Genomic DNA, 14,375 nt, shown 5'->3' on the forward strand with positions numbered 1-14,375 from the left:
CATAAAAATAAACATAGTTTACTCATCAAGTGCTCATCTAAAAATATAGATATTCTCAAAGTAAGCATTTCTAGTATAAACTTTCTCATAAGTCATTCTCAAAACGTATATACCAATAATCATAGATAAGGAGGAATTCAAATCATGCTTCTCAAATATCATTGTATCCAAATAAATACGTGGAAGTATCCCAATCATAATCAATCTCAATCTCTTTCTCAATATCACAATAGTGGGGTAGGGACATCATCTCAGTGAAGCCCTAAGTGAACAGCAACCCTCTACTGAACACAACACAACCCCCACTTTACCACAGGTAGAAACAGGACCACTACCTTAAGTGTGCACACCCCCTAACTGGGATTCCAAGCCCAACGGGTAGTAAACCAGTCCTAGTAACCCAAGATGATTTCTACTAGGTTACTCCTCAAATACTAACCCAGGATGATTTCTACCAGGTTTAATTCCAACATAAGGCCTTAGCCCACATCACAATTCACATCATAATCCTCACAGAAAGGGATAAACCTCCAAAAATAGTACAATTTTATATAATTCCTCCAGGATAGTAATAATCTCTCAGAATAGTACTTGTCTTTCAATTTAAAATATAGTAGTATAAATACATATCATAAAATTATAGATTCTTGCAATACTCAAAGCAATCCCAATTATAATAGATTTGAAAATCACGAGTCAACACAAAAATAACCATAATTTGTTATTTATCGTACTTTGAACCAAAAAGCATTTTTAAAGTTTAAGGACACAATTTAGATAAATAGCACACTGATAGGGCAAAGTAGTTTTGACGGACATAGAAACTTACCTCGAAGTTAAAGCTCCAAAAGTCAAACACATGCTCTTAGGCTCATCTCCTAAATTATCCACTTCAACAAGGAACCTGTGAATCATTTCAAACCTTCATTCAGCTGCTCACTACCATTATCATTATTTTAATAAATCCTTAGCTTGCCATCATCATTAACTTATCATCTCATTATTAGATAATTAGAACATCCTCATTAACCTCATTCTACATGATCAATCCTTCTTAACAACTTAACATCTCCATAGTCCCATTTTCACATCATCAACCTATTAGTGGGAACACCATCATAATCATCGTTAATCCATCATCCCTTCATAATCAATACCATCATTATGAATCCATAACCCATAATCATCATCATCACTAGTAAACATTCAGTCATCCAATAAACCCATTTAATACTAATTACTATTTTAATAATTAATTTCCATTAGCATGCTAATCACCCTCTTTAACCCCTTAATAGCTCATAAGCATTATCAACAACATAACCACTCATCATTATTAACATTATTATACCCATCATTCAATAATCACAACATTATCATCTCAATATTAATCCATCATTTTATTCACCATTATCCAACCATTACTAGCAACTAAGCAACAATAATCACACTCAATAAACACCATGACCGGCTCATCACTAAACCACCATTTCCTTAATCATCAATATAAAATCATTAGCTTATAATCGTCCAATCACCATCATTATTTACTAATAATCAACAATCACCCTTAATCATCACCAATATCATTATCAAGCCATAGTGACCTCATTAACCATAATTAACCCACCATTAACACCTCACAACCATCATTATCTTTAACTTAACCACCATCATTAATCATTTAATAATTAACATTAATCTTTATTAGCCATAATAATCACCTCCAATCACCGTCATCATTAACTCGTCACTAATAGCTCATAATCACCATCATTATACTAAACATTATGTAATCATCACCATCAAATTACAATATTAGCATCAAGAATAAATCAACACTTATTAATCAACCTTTAATCATCATTATTATCAACAACTCTAATTACCCTTCAAAATCACCATTAAACTCATAATCACCTAATTAATCCCTAAGTATTCTTAATCATCACCTTAACCCACCATCATTAATTAACTAAACTTCATCATCAACACTAATCAAAGTTGTTAAACCATAACCAAAATCAATACCTCTTAATCCACACATAGCCCATCAACACTCTGCCACCGCACCGGAAAAAGGAAGAAGAAGAGGGAAGCTGCCGGCCTTCCACCTCCTCGCGCCTGCTGCTTCATCGGGGCTGCTACGCCGAAAAAAAAAACAGAGGGAAGGAGGGACCGAAGCTCGTCGCTGTTGGAGGAGTCCATCTCGTCGCCGCCGGGAGAGGAGGACCGCCGGAGCTCTGCCCAACGCGACGCCGTTCACCACCGCTGTTGGAGGTCGCCGATCGTCGCTGGAGCCGACCACTACCGCCGCTGTTCGCCTAATCTCGCCGCTCGTCGTCCGCCGGCCAACAATACGCGAAGGGAGAGGGAGAAGTCGGGTACAGAGAGAGACACGATTTGGGGCTGTGAACACATAAATAGTATAACATATTTAAATAGAGCTTTTAAAATCATAAATAAATTTATAAATATTTTGTACCAAATCATTTAAAATAAAGAGTATAACATATTTAATTACACACTTGCTTAACGAAAATTTATTGTAGGAGCTTAAATTAAATATATAGTTTTATTGTAAAAGCTTAATAAAATAGGAGTTTAGAGAAAATGATTTTAGATAATAAAATTATAAAGTATAGAATAATTTATTTGAGTTTGGAAGTAAAATAATTTGTTTTTGAAAGTATTTGAATTAAAATATTTAGGATTGAAAAATAATAAATTTTGTTCTTAAGAATATTTTATTGAAATAAGAATTGTTTAAAATATTAGGGTATTACAATGGCTTTTTTCAATATGTCTTGGATAAGCAGTTTGGGAGGAAGATAATACAGTGCCCCGAGCATAGAGGATTGTATAACTTTGTGACTTTTGCTCACAATGAGGTACATCTCTATGATGTTGCCCAATTTTATATCAACGCTAAGATTCTAGAGGATGAGAACAAAGTGGAGATTGATGAGATTCGCTCCGCTGTTAATGGAGTAAATATCACCATTGTTCACGGTAACAGTAGGGCAGCCTTTCGTTTTCCTAACAGAGATGAAGGGTTTCACCCCAACTATTTTGAACACATACAGTAAAGAGGGATTGTGGACGGATATTAAGGCACAAGATCAACCCACATCAGTTCCATTTCCTATTAAGAAGAAGATGTTGAAGATAGACTATGAATTCTCATGGACGGATGACATTTTTGATAGAAAGTTGAGAATGCTCAGTGCATTAATGGAAACAAACCATGTTGATTGGTCAGGAGTAGTTTTTTATTTTCTTAAGGAAAATGTCAAGTCTGGAGTACACAAGAAGACTGGATAGATCACGAAGGTTTTAGGCTTTCGGTTCGTCATCAGAAAGATTTTAAAATCAAAGGAATTAGTCTTTGTGCTGGCATCCCCACTCACCGAACCCACTTCCGTATGAAGTCTAGGCCGTGGTGCGCAATTCATCGCCATCCTTGTATACGTTGACGACATCTTGGTTACAAGTCCTAGTTTGAGTTTGATTTAAGAACTTAAATCTTTTCTGGATGGTACATTCAAAATAAAGGACCTCGGTAGTCTGGGGTACTTTCTGGGTATAGAGGCACATGCTAGTGAAAGGGGTAGAACATCTGCCAACGCAAATACGCGCTGGACATACTAAATGAGGCAGGTTTCCTTACTTGTAAACCTGCGAATGCTCCCATGATTTCTGGTCATCAACTACGCAAAGAAGGAGGCACGCTACTGAAAGATGCCAGCAACTATCGACGCCTTGCTGGTCGGTTGTTATATCTCAGCCAGTTTGTAGATACTCCAATGAATGAGCATTTGATCGCTGCCCATCGAGTTCTTCGGTATATCAAGAAGGCGCCTGGTCAGGGTCTATTTTATCCCAAAAATTGTGATCTGCAGCTCAACATTGTTTCTGATTCTCATTGGGTAGCATGTTTAGAGACACACAAGTCTATCACCAGCTTTTGCGTATTCATAGGTTCTACCCTTGTATCATGGAAGACAAAGAAATAAGCCATTGTCTCTCGTTCGTCTTCCGAAGCAAAATGTCGGGCCCTCGCCGTAGTTGTTTGTGAGGCGCAATGGATCATATTCTTGTTGAAAGATTTGCAGGTTCAAATGATCGGACCCGCGGCCTTTTTTGTGATAACAAATCAATCGTTGCTATATCAGAGAACCATGTGTTCTACGAGCGAACAAAACACATCAAAATAGATTGCCACATTGTTCGTGAGAAGGTTAGTCACGGTGCCATCAAACCCCTCTCTGTTCCTTCATCTGGTTAGATTGCAGACGGTTTTACTAAAGCTCTACCTATCTCTTCGTTCCAAACCTTCCTCTCTAAGATGGGCGCTCAGGACATTCATGCTCCAGCTTACCGGGTATTAGAGAGCAGCATGTTGAAGACACATGGGGAAGACGAAGCTAAGGCTGCATGATATTTCAAGTCCTGGGGTCATATATGTAATTATAGATATATGTAGTCTGTTTCAACCGTCTCTTTCTTATTGTATATAAGTCAGTAGCTGTCTTGTTTTTCAGTTGTAACATCACACCATTGACCAATGGGTAATACACTTCATACCTGGCCTTCGCATAGCTTCTATAACCATCTCTGTAAAAATCAATGTTGGTTCCACATTTTCCATTTTTTGCTTCCATGTAAACACTCTTAATATTCAGTCATTGTTATGTGTGCATCTCGCTACAATAATGTGTGCATGGAACAACCTGTACGCTGTGTTCGAATCATATTACCTATGATGAGAATTTATATGAGCATGTATTCAATGACGGGGTGTCCTAATAGACCTACAGGACGTTAGCATGTTCATTCTAGTGATTTAGTAATGACCATCTTCAAAGGAAAAGAAAAAATTACTAACAAGATAATGTTTAGTATATCAGTCGGTGATTGAATGTACTTCCCCTCAGCTTGTCGAATTGTTTTCCTGATGGTGGTTTTCCGATTATAATTGGACATTGTAATCCTACCAAACTTACGGCTTGCATTGAAATTCACAATGGAATCCTGCCAAATTTACAATTCCTCTAATTGTGTTATATATCCTAACCAAATAAATTCCATATCTAACCAATGCATGCATTACCAGTATTACCCCTTTTTAAAATTAAACACCTAAATTAATTCATACAATCCGTGTAAATCTAATCCATACCTATCTCTAATCCTACGACCTCAAATTGTCCACACTTTGTATTTTAGGGGTGTTTGCATGTGAATGCAAGCCTGTTGGAAAAATTTCGGATAAGAGGAGAAAACAGGAGAGGAAATGAGATCTTCAGGCGTGATATCACTTTCCTATAAGCTTTTAATCTTTCCTCTTCAAAAGCAACGAGGTATCAAGATTAAATCTTATGGGATACAAGAAGATGAAAACAAAGTTCTTAGGTTGCTTGATAAGAACTTACTGGAGAGTTATTGAACTGTGAGATATCAAGATATCATGCAAAATAAATTGCACATTTGATCAGATGACACTCCTAGAATTTATAGAAATAAATTCTAACTGTTAGGAGCAGTTACTGGAAGTTTATACCAGTTTAAAAACTAACTTCCAAAGATATATATGAAATATATTCTTTTTGGGTTTTAATATTATGGTTTACGTACGTAAGTTTTGTACCCAAATATGAAATTATGATTTTAAATAATCATGTTCATATTTTAATAGCTCCAATATCTTTAATGCATTTTGAACATGCAAATTAAGATATTAACTTATGCGTACGTAACTCACCTCTTAGTCATGCAAACTTGAATCCAAGCTTCGAGACATCAAGCCACTTCTACATTCACGAGACATTGAGACATCGAGACATCGAGAGATAAAAGCAGTGCGTAAATTGCCTTCGAGACATAGTTTCCTTGCGTACCTGCGAGACATCGACAAAACGATTCACGCAAAACTCAGTTCGAGACATCGTTTCTCCGCGAACCGATCTCTCGTGTGAACCGACCTCTCGAGGCATCTCTCGAACATCTCGAGATTTCTCAAAGCGAACCGATCTCTCGTGCGAACCGACCTCTCGAGGCATCTCTCGCGATCTCTCGAACATCTCGAGATTTCTCAAATAACCCAAAATCATCTCTACCAAACTCAATAATATTTACTACTCCACAACTCCAAATATTATTTGAGCTTTCATGGTAGACATCTGAACCATTAATCTCCATTACTATATAAATATCCAACAGTCCTCCTCTATTTATATAGTAACAATTAATACTGTACCAAGATAAATCCAAAACTCATGCATAAATGAAAGTGTCTTAAAGATTGAACTTTCACATAGTATAATACGCGACACACCAATTCGGATTGCAGTGGTGGACGAGCCTTGAACCACGCAGTCTCTTTGAAGAAATGTAGGTAAAATACACACAAGTTTTACAGTCACAATACTAAAAAACTTGACACTATTGAAAAGGCCATGTGTCCGTATCCTTTCATGAACATATCCAAGCCAAACCCAAAGCTCTTTGAAGCGGCCACACCTCATGTTCATATAGGCTAATCTTTTATATCATGCCCTGCACCAAGCATTTTCTCAAAAGATTAGTTAAGAGTAAAACTCATCCCTACAACAATGCAGTCCAAGTACTGACTTTAGGGATACCTTTTATTTAGTACTTGCAGCCGATTAATGAAGTACTTATCAACATTGAACTCAAGACCTAACGTTATAACTTAGGCGTGAGTTGTGCTTTCCTTCACCTCTCGACTAGACGCGGGTTTTAAACCTATCCCTTCCGATGTTTTCAACACCATGTCCCTTGCCAAGGCTTTAGTAAACGGATCCGCTAAATTGAACCGGGACCGTACAAAGTCAAGTGCTACAACACCATTAATTAGGAGCTCCCGCACATAGCTATGTCGCATGCCTATGTGCCTTGACTTGCCATTATAAACATTGTTATATGCTTTGGCCAGTGTAGTAGCGCTGTCACAATGCACTAAGATTGGTGACATCGGTTTCGGCCAAATTGGAATTTCCATAATTAAATTCCTTAGCCACTCTGCTTCTTTGCATGAAGAAGCTAATGCAATAAATTCAGATGCCATAGTTGAATCAGAAATACAACTTTGCTTTTTGGATGCCCAGGAAATTGCACCTCCTCCAAGCAGAAAAACCCATCCACTAGTTGAGGAATAATCTTCCTGATTCGATATCCAACTAGCATCAGAATATCCTTCTAGGATGGAAATATCTTTTGAATATACCAAATCATAATTAATGGTTTTATTCAAATATTTCAATATTCTTTTTAATGCTATCCAATGCATTGCACTAGGATTACTAGTGTATCTACTCATCTTACCTACCATTGCACTAGGATTACTAGTGTATCTACTCATCTTACCTACTGCAAATCTAGGATTACTAGTGTATCTACTCATCTTACCTACTGCAAATGCAATATCGGGACTGTATCTACTCATCTTACCTACTGCAAATGCAATATCGGGACGAGTACTTGTCATTGCATATACTGCAAATGCAATATCGGGACGAGTACTTGTCATTGCATATATTAGACATCCTATCACTTTAGAATACTCTAACTGAGAAACCGGATCACCTTCATTTGGAATTAATTTCAATGAAGGATCCATAGGAGTAGAAACTGGAGAACCAGTCAAGTGATTAAATCTGTTTAACACTTTCTCAATATAATGAGATTGTGTTAATCTAACACCATCCTGTACTTTAATTATTTTTATTCCAAGAATAACTTCTGCTTCTCCCAAATCTTTCATGGAGAAACTGGAACTAAGAAACTCTTTAGTTTCCTTAACCTTTTCCAGACTAGTTCCAAAAATTAACATGTCATCTACATACAAGCAAATAATAACCCCTTGTCTTTGGTTATTAAATTTACTGTAGATGCATTTATCAGACTGATTTATTTTGTACCCATTAGCCAGCACCACTTGATCAAACCGATCATGCCATTGCTTAGGGGCCTGTTTTAAGCCATAAAGTGACTTAATTAATTTGCAAACTTTATGCTCTTGTCCTGCAACCACGAAACCTTCCGGTTGCTTCATGTAAACTTCCTCCTCTAATTCACCATTTAAGAATGCAGTCTTCACATCCATTTGATGAATTACTAGATTGTGTATAGCCGAAATGGCAATTAACAATCTAATAGTAGCAATCCTTGCTACTGGCGCATAAGTGTCAAAGAAGTCAACTCCTTCTTTTTGTTTAAAGCCTTGAGCGACAAGCCTGGCCTTAAATTTGTCGATTGAACCATCAACTTTCATTTTCTTTTTGAAAATCCACTTGCACCCTATGGGTTTACAACCATTTGGTGGATCAGTTAAAATCCATGTATTATTTCCCATTATGGAATCCATCTCATCATTAATTGCTTCTTTCCAGAAAGCAACATCATGAGAAGTTACAGCTTCCTCAAAAGTTTTAGGATCATCTTCTATATTAAAATATAGATTTTTAGTCTGTGTAGACTCCCTTGATCCTTCAATTAAATACATTTAGAAATCTGGTCCGAATGTTTTTATCTTTCGTGCTCTTTTACTTTTTCTAAGTTCTGGTTCCTTTGACACTGCATGATCATGGATTTGATCATCAACTTTGAACCCACTAGAACTAGGAATTAAATCCTGAGTTCTATTTATTGATGAGAATCTATTTTCATCAAAAATAGCATCCCGGGACTCTATTACGGTATGAACCGAAACAAAGTCATTTGGTTCTGTAACATAGAACCGGTATGCCTTACTGTGTACTGCATATCCTATAAAAATAGAATCAATGCCTTTTTCTCCCGAGCCTTTCGTTTAGGATCAGGCAACCGTACCACGGCCCTACATCCCCATATTTTCAAATAATTTAAATGGGGTTTTTTGTTGTGCCAAAGTTCATAGGGTGTTACCCTATTTCTTTTATTTGGAACTCTGTTGAGTACATAACATGCAGTCAACATGGCTTCTCCCCAGAAACCTTCACTCAGACCGGAAACTGACAACATGCAGTTTACCATTTCCTTGAGAGCTCTATTTTTCCTTTCTGCTACACCATTTTGTTGTGGTGTGTAGGGTGCTGTGGTCTCATGAATGATACCCACAGATTGGAAAAATGCCGGGTCATAATACTCACTACCCCTGTCAGTACGTAAAATTTTTACTAACTGACTAGTTTGCAATTCCACCTCCAATTTAAATATTTTAAATTTTTCTAAGGCTTCATCCTTAGAATGTAGGAGGTACACATAGCAGTACCTTGAATAGTCATCAATAAAGGTGACAACATATTTTTTATTTCCCAGTGAAGGGGTGCTATGAAAATCACACAAGTCACTGTGCACCAATTCAAGTAAAATTGAATTCATTTTTATACTGGGAAAAGAATTCCTAGTTATTTTATTCAACATGCATGCAGTGCATGATTCTTTGGTTAATTCCAATGATGGAATTAATCCATCTTTTGCCATGTCAAATAAACGCACATAATTAACGTGACATAACCGTGAATGCCATAAAGATGATGAACACACAGTGTAAACACAACCATCAACTTTACTAATATTCAACTTAAACATATTACAACAAAGAAATCCTTGGCCTACAAACGTACCGGCCTTGGATAAAATAAAACGGTCTGCTTCAAATACAAGCTTAAAACCACACTTGTTTAATACAATGCCAGAAACTAAATTTTTTCTAACATCTGGGGCATGATACACATCTGTGAGCGTCAATTTCTTTCCAGAAGTAAGCAACAACTCAACTTGTCCAATCACTTTCACCTTCACCATGGAATCATTTCCCATGTACAGGCTTGGACCATTTTCCAGACTCTTATAAACCTTATAAAGATTTATATCTTTGCAGACATGTCTGGTTGCCCCAGTGTCAATCCACCACGAGTCATCAGTCTGCATGACACAAATTTCAGATATCATAGCAATGAAATTTTCAATACTATCAGAAACAAGATTAATAAATTTACCTTGTTTCCACTGGCCACTTACTTGGCCATGATCACCAGAAGATTTACCTTCCATTTGTGCCTTTCTTTTCTTCCAAACTTCACAGTCTTTTTTAAAGTGTGGACCGTTGCACACCCAGCATTTCACATATGCCTTCCTTTTTCCTTTTCCATTCTTCTTGAACTTAGAAGATTTGGTAACCTTTCCCGGTTTCCCTTTCCCTTTGCGGTTCCCATTTGGTTTGCCTTCATCAACAAGGTTGATGGTAGAACCCGAGGCCCTGGTGTCCCTTGCACCGCCCTTGTTCTTACTTTCCTTCTGTCTGATTCCTTCCTCAACATACAGGTGGGCACCAAGTTGCTCCATGGTAAGTTCTTCCTTCCTTTGCATCAAGGCACGATGTACCTTTTTCCAGGAAGGTGGCAACTTATCTATGATACTGGCAATGGCAATGGAGTCATCCATATTCATGCCATGTTGCCTTATCTGTCCAAGGATTCTGACAATCTCATGGAATTGTTCCATGACAGAACGATTGTCCACCATTTTGAATTCATTGAATTCACTTACCAGGAATTTCTTGCTAGAGGCATCCTCAGATATATATTTTGCCTCAAGCACATCCCACAGGTCCTTAGAGGATTCCTCATATTGATAAATATCAAAGAGGGTGTCAGACATACTGTTCAGAATATGGCCACGACAGGCGAGATCATCATTTTCCCACTTGAGCCGGCGACGGGTTGCTTCAAGCGTCTCATCCTCTTGCTCCACTAGCTTCGGGGTGCTCAGAACATATGCCACGTTCAGGGCCGCAAGGAGGAACTTCATCTTCTTTTGCCATCTACGAAAGCCCATGCCTTCAAAGTGCTCCAACTTTGGGATGTTGACAGCAAAGTCAAGGAACCCAGAATTCATCATTCCTCAGAAATGGAATTAAAAGCTTATAGATTGTTGGATCAATTTCGGATAAGAGGAGAAAACAGGAGAGGAAATGAGATCTTCAGGCGTGATATCACTTTCCTATAAGCTTTTAATCTTTCCTCTTCAAAAGCAACGAGGTATCAAGATTAAATCTTATGGGATACAAGAAGATGAAAACAAAGTTCTTAGGTTGCTTGATAAGAACTTACTGGAGAGTTATTGAACTGTGAGGTATCAAGATATCATGCAAAATAAATTGCACATTTGATCAGATGACACTCCTAGAATTTATAGAAATAAATTCTAACTGTTAGGAGCAGTTACTGGAAGTTTATACCAGTTTAAAAACTGACTTCCAAAGATATATATGAAATATATTCTTTTTGGGTTTTAATATTATGGTTTACGTACGTAAGTTTTGTACCCAAATATGAAATTATGATTTTAAATAATCATGTTCATATTTTAATAGCTCCAATATCTTTAATGCATTTTGAACATGCAAATTAAGATATTAACTTATGCGTACGTAACTCACCTCTTAGTCATGCAAACTTGAATCCAAGCTTCGAGACATCAAGCCACTTCTACATTCACGAGACATTGAGACATCGAGACATCGAGAGATAAAAGCAGTGCGTAAATTGCCTTCGAGACATAGTTTCCTTGCGTACCTGCGAGACATCGACAAAACGATTCACGCAAAACTCAGTTCAAGACATCGTTTCTCCGCGAACCGATCTCTCGTGCGAACCGACCTCTCGAGGCATCTCTCGAACATCTCGAGATTTCTCAAAGCGAACTGATCTCTCGTGCGAACCGACCTCTCGAGGCATCTCTCGCGATCTCTCGAACATCTCGAGATTTCTCAAATAACCCAAAATCATCTCTACCAAACTCAATAATATTTACTACTCCACAACTCCAAATATTATTTGAGCTTTCATGGTAGACATCTGAACCATTAATCTCCATTACTATATAAATATCCAACAAAGCCTATATATCCATAATCAGGTGAGAACCTGTGGACAAATCAAAGTCATTGATCTATACTAGTAGATCTAATGGTTGAAAATAAATGAAACTTTGTAATATTTATAAAAATGACCCCGCTCATTTTAAAAATTTGTAATATTTATGAAAATGACCCCGCTCATTTTTACTTAATTTCTCATCCATCAGATCTTACAGATAAATGGTTTGGATTTGTCCACAAGTTCTCACCTGGGAAAGGTAAAAAAATAATAATAATAAGGTGAGATTTGAGTCGTTGATCTAATCTTGACCAACTGCCCAAAATGAAGGAAAATTTAAAAAAAAAAATTTCAAGACGTTGTACGTGTTTCAAGTCGTGATGGAAGACAAGCCTTTATCATAGAGTTGATCTCATCAGTAAGCTTTGTAGCATCATTAAATTCTCGCATGCATGAATCAGAAATGATGTCATTGGAGTTGGCACTCTTACAACACAAATTACAACATTTTTAGTTGAGAATTCAAAACAAGAACTTCAATACTCAAAAGTTATATTGCATTCTCATTTACAATGAATTTACATGAAGTGCATTTTCATTAAACATTTAGTTTGCAGAAAAACTACCAAGTAATCATATCTTCAAAATCTGATTAAATCCTTTTTGACAATATTTGATGACACCTCAAAGTTCAAAGTTATGCACCTCAAAGTTCAAGGTTATGTACCTCAAGGTTTAAAGTTATGCACCTGAAGGTTTAAAATTATGCACATGAAGTTTTAAAGTTATGCACCTGAAGGTTTAAAATTATACACTTAAAGTTTTAAATTTATGCATATGAAAGTTCAAAGTCATGCACTTGAAGTTTTAAAGTTATGCATACCCAATGTGCAAAGTTATGCACTCGAAGAAGGGAAAAGTATTCACTCGAAAAAAGAAAAAAAAATCACTTCAAAGCTATACACCTGCTCAATATTCATTCATCACATGTTTTTGTTTGTAGCCATCATGATGACTTCTCTTCCTCAATTTAATGGCCTCAAAGCCATCACAACCCCATCACCTTCCCATGTGAGGATTTTCACTACAAGAAAAAATCGTGAATCGCAACGAAAAAATTCCGTCGCGAATCACGTTTTGTGACGGAATCCATTCCGTCGTCTATTAGCTTGTCGTATTTTTATTCGCGACGGAATAATTCTGTCACAAAATAAGGACACAAAATTGGTAACGGAATAAGGCGTGCAAATTTGCGATGGAATTATTTCCGTCGCAAAATAAAACTACGGAATTATTTTCCATCGCAATTCCGTTACATTTAGTGCAACAAATATTCCATCACGAAACTTATATTCCATCGCAAATTTTAATTATTTGTTTAAAATTACTATTTTGAAATTATAATTTTAGCTTTTAAAATATTACGGAGTAATATAAAACTACAATGATATACTAAAACACTATTAGTTTTAAAATATAACATAATTCTAAAATATTATCAATCCACAGTAAGTAATAATAATCAATTCAAGTCTAAACAATTCAAGTGAACATCAATTTCTCAATTTCTTAAGGAGAATATGATGTGGTTATTTAGTGTGAGGTGGAATGAGTGATAAAATAAGGAAGAAGTTCCACGAGTGTCGTGTTCTCAAAGATGACAAATTTGAGTTGAATTACATGTTGACATTTAGGAGGTTAAGAGATAAGAGTTACATGAATGGCTAGAAAACAAAGAATCATAAAGACAAGAGGAAGCAATGGTAAGCTAATGGTAAACAATGAAAAGGAACGGGGATTGATGTCTTAGCTAGCTCATGCGGCATGATCATACAATGGGATTATAGACAATGTGATTCGGACTCAAACTAGGGAGCTCACAGCACCATCACCGAGTGGCGTCACATCCGGACTCCCAAGTTCTCATTCGGTTGGGGCATTTCATGGAACACTTGGTCTACCACTCCTCCCGGGCACCATCCTTCCGGATCGAGGGCGAGGATGTGGTTGATTAGGACTCATGTGGATCCGCTATCACGCGATCCACACTTCGCTCGACTTTGCTACCTAATGTGACCACACTTAGGCACAAATCAAATCAATCATCAACCACACAAAGCAATAGAACCCTAATTCATCATGTCTACAATCAAATGTAAGCATTTCAACAAATCATCCACATCAACTAGGTTGGGGCCACCAATCCCCTAATCTAATCTAAGTTATCATCATTCAAAGCAAAAGGAAACAAAACAAGAGATAAAAAAAAAGAGAAATTAGAAGGAAATAGTAATGCAATTAACAAAGATAAGAGTATTTAAAAAAAAAAACTAAGATAAGAGTAGAGAAGAGATACCACTTTAATCCAAGGAATCCTATTACATCTTCATTTCATACCATCAACCTAACTAGATCTACTCTTGAATAAGAAATCTAACACTAAGGATATGGGGGAATTTCCCCCAAAGGGGAGAGAACAATTGAAATCAG

At 36.8% G+C, this 14,375-nt stretch overlaps 1 long non-coding RNA gene across 1 annotated transcript; it reads right to left on the reverse strand.

Moving 5' to 3' along the window:
• Window positions 1-644: 644 nt before the first annotated feature.
• LOC116012239 lies at window positions 645-2,393 on the reverse strand. The gene is made up of 2 exons (XR_004097127.1): window positions 2,032-2,393; window positions 645-904 (listed from the first exon to the last, which is right to left on the reverse strand). It is a non-coding gene; the product is annotated as an uncharacterized LOC116012239 (long non-coding RNA).
• Window positions 2,394-14,375: the final 11,982 nt, after the last annotated feature.

Source organism: Ipomoea triloba, chromosome 3 (genome assembly GCF_003576645.1).
Source record: "Ipomoea triloba cultivar NCNSP0323 chromosome 3, ASM357664v1".
Taxonomy (NCBI): Eukaryota; Viridiplantae; Streptophyta; class Magnoliopsida; order Solanales; family Convolvulaceae; genus Ipomoea; species Ipomoea triloba.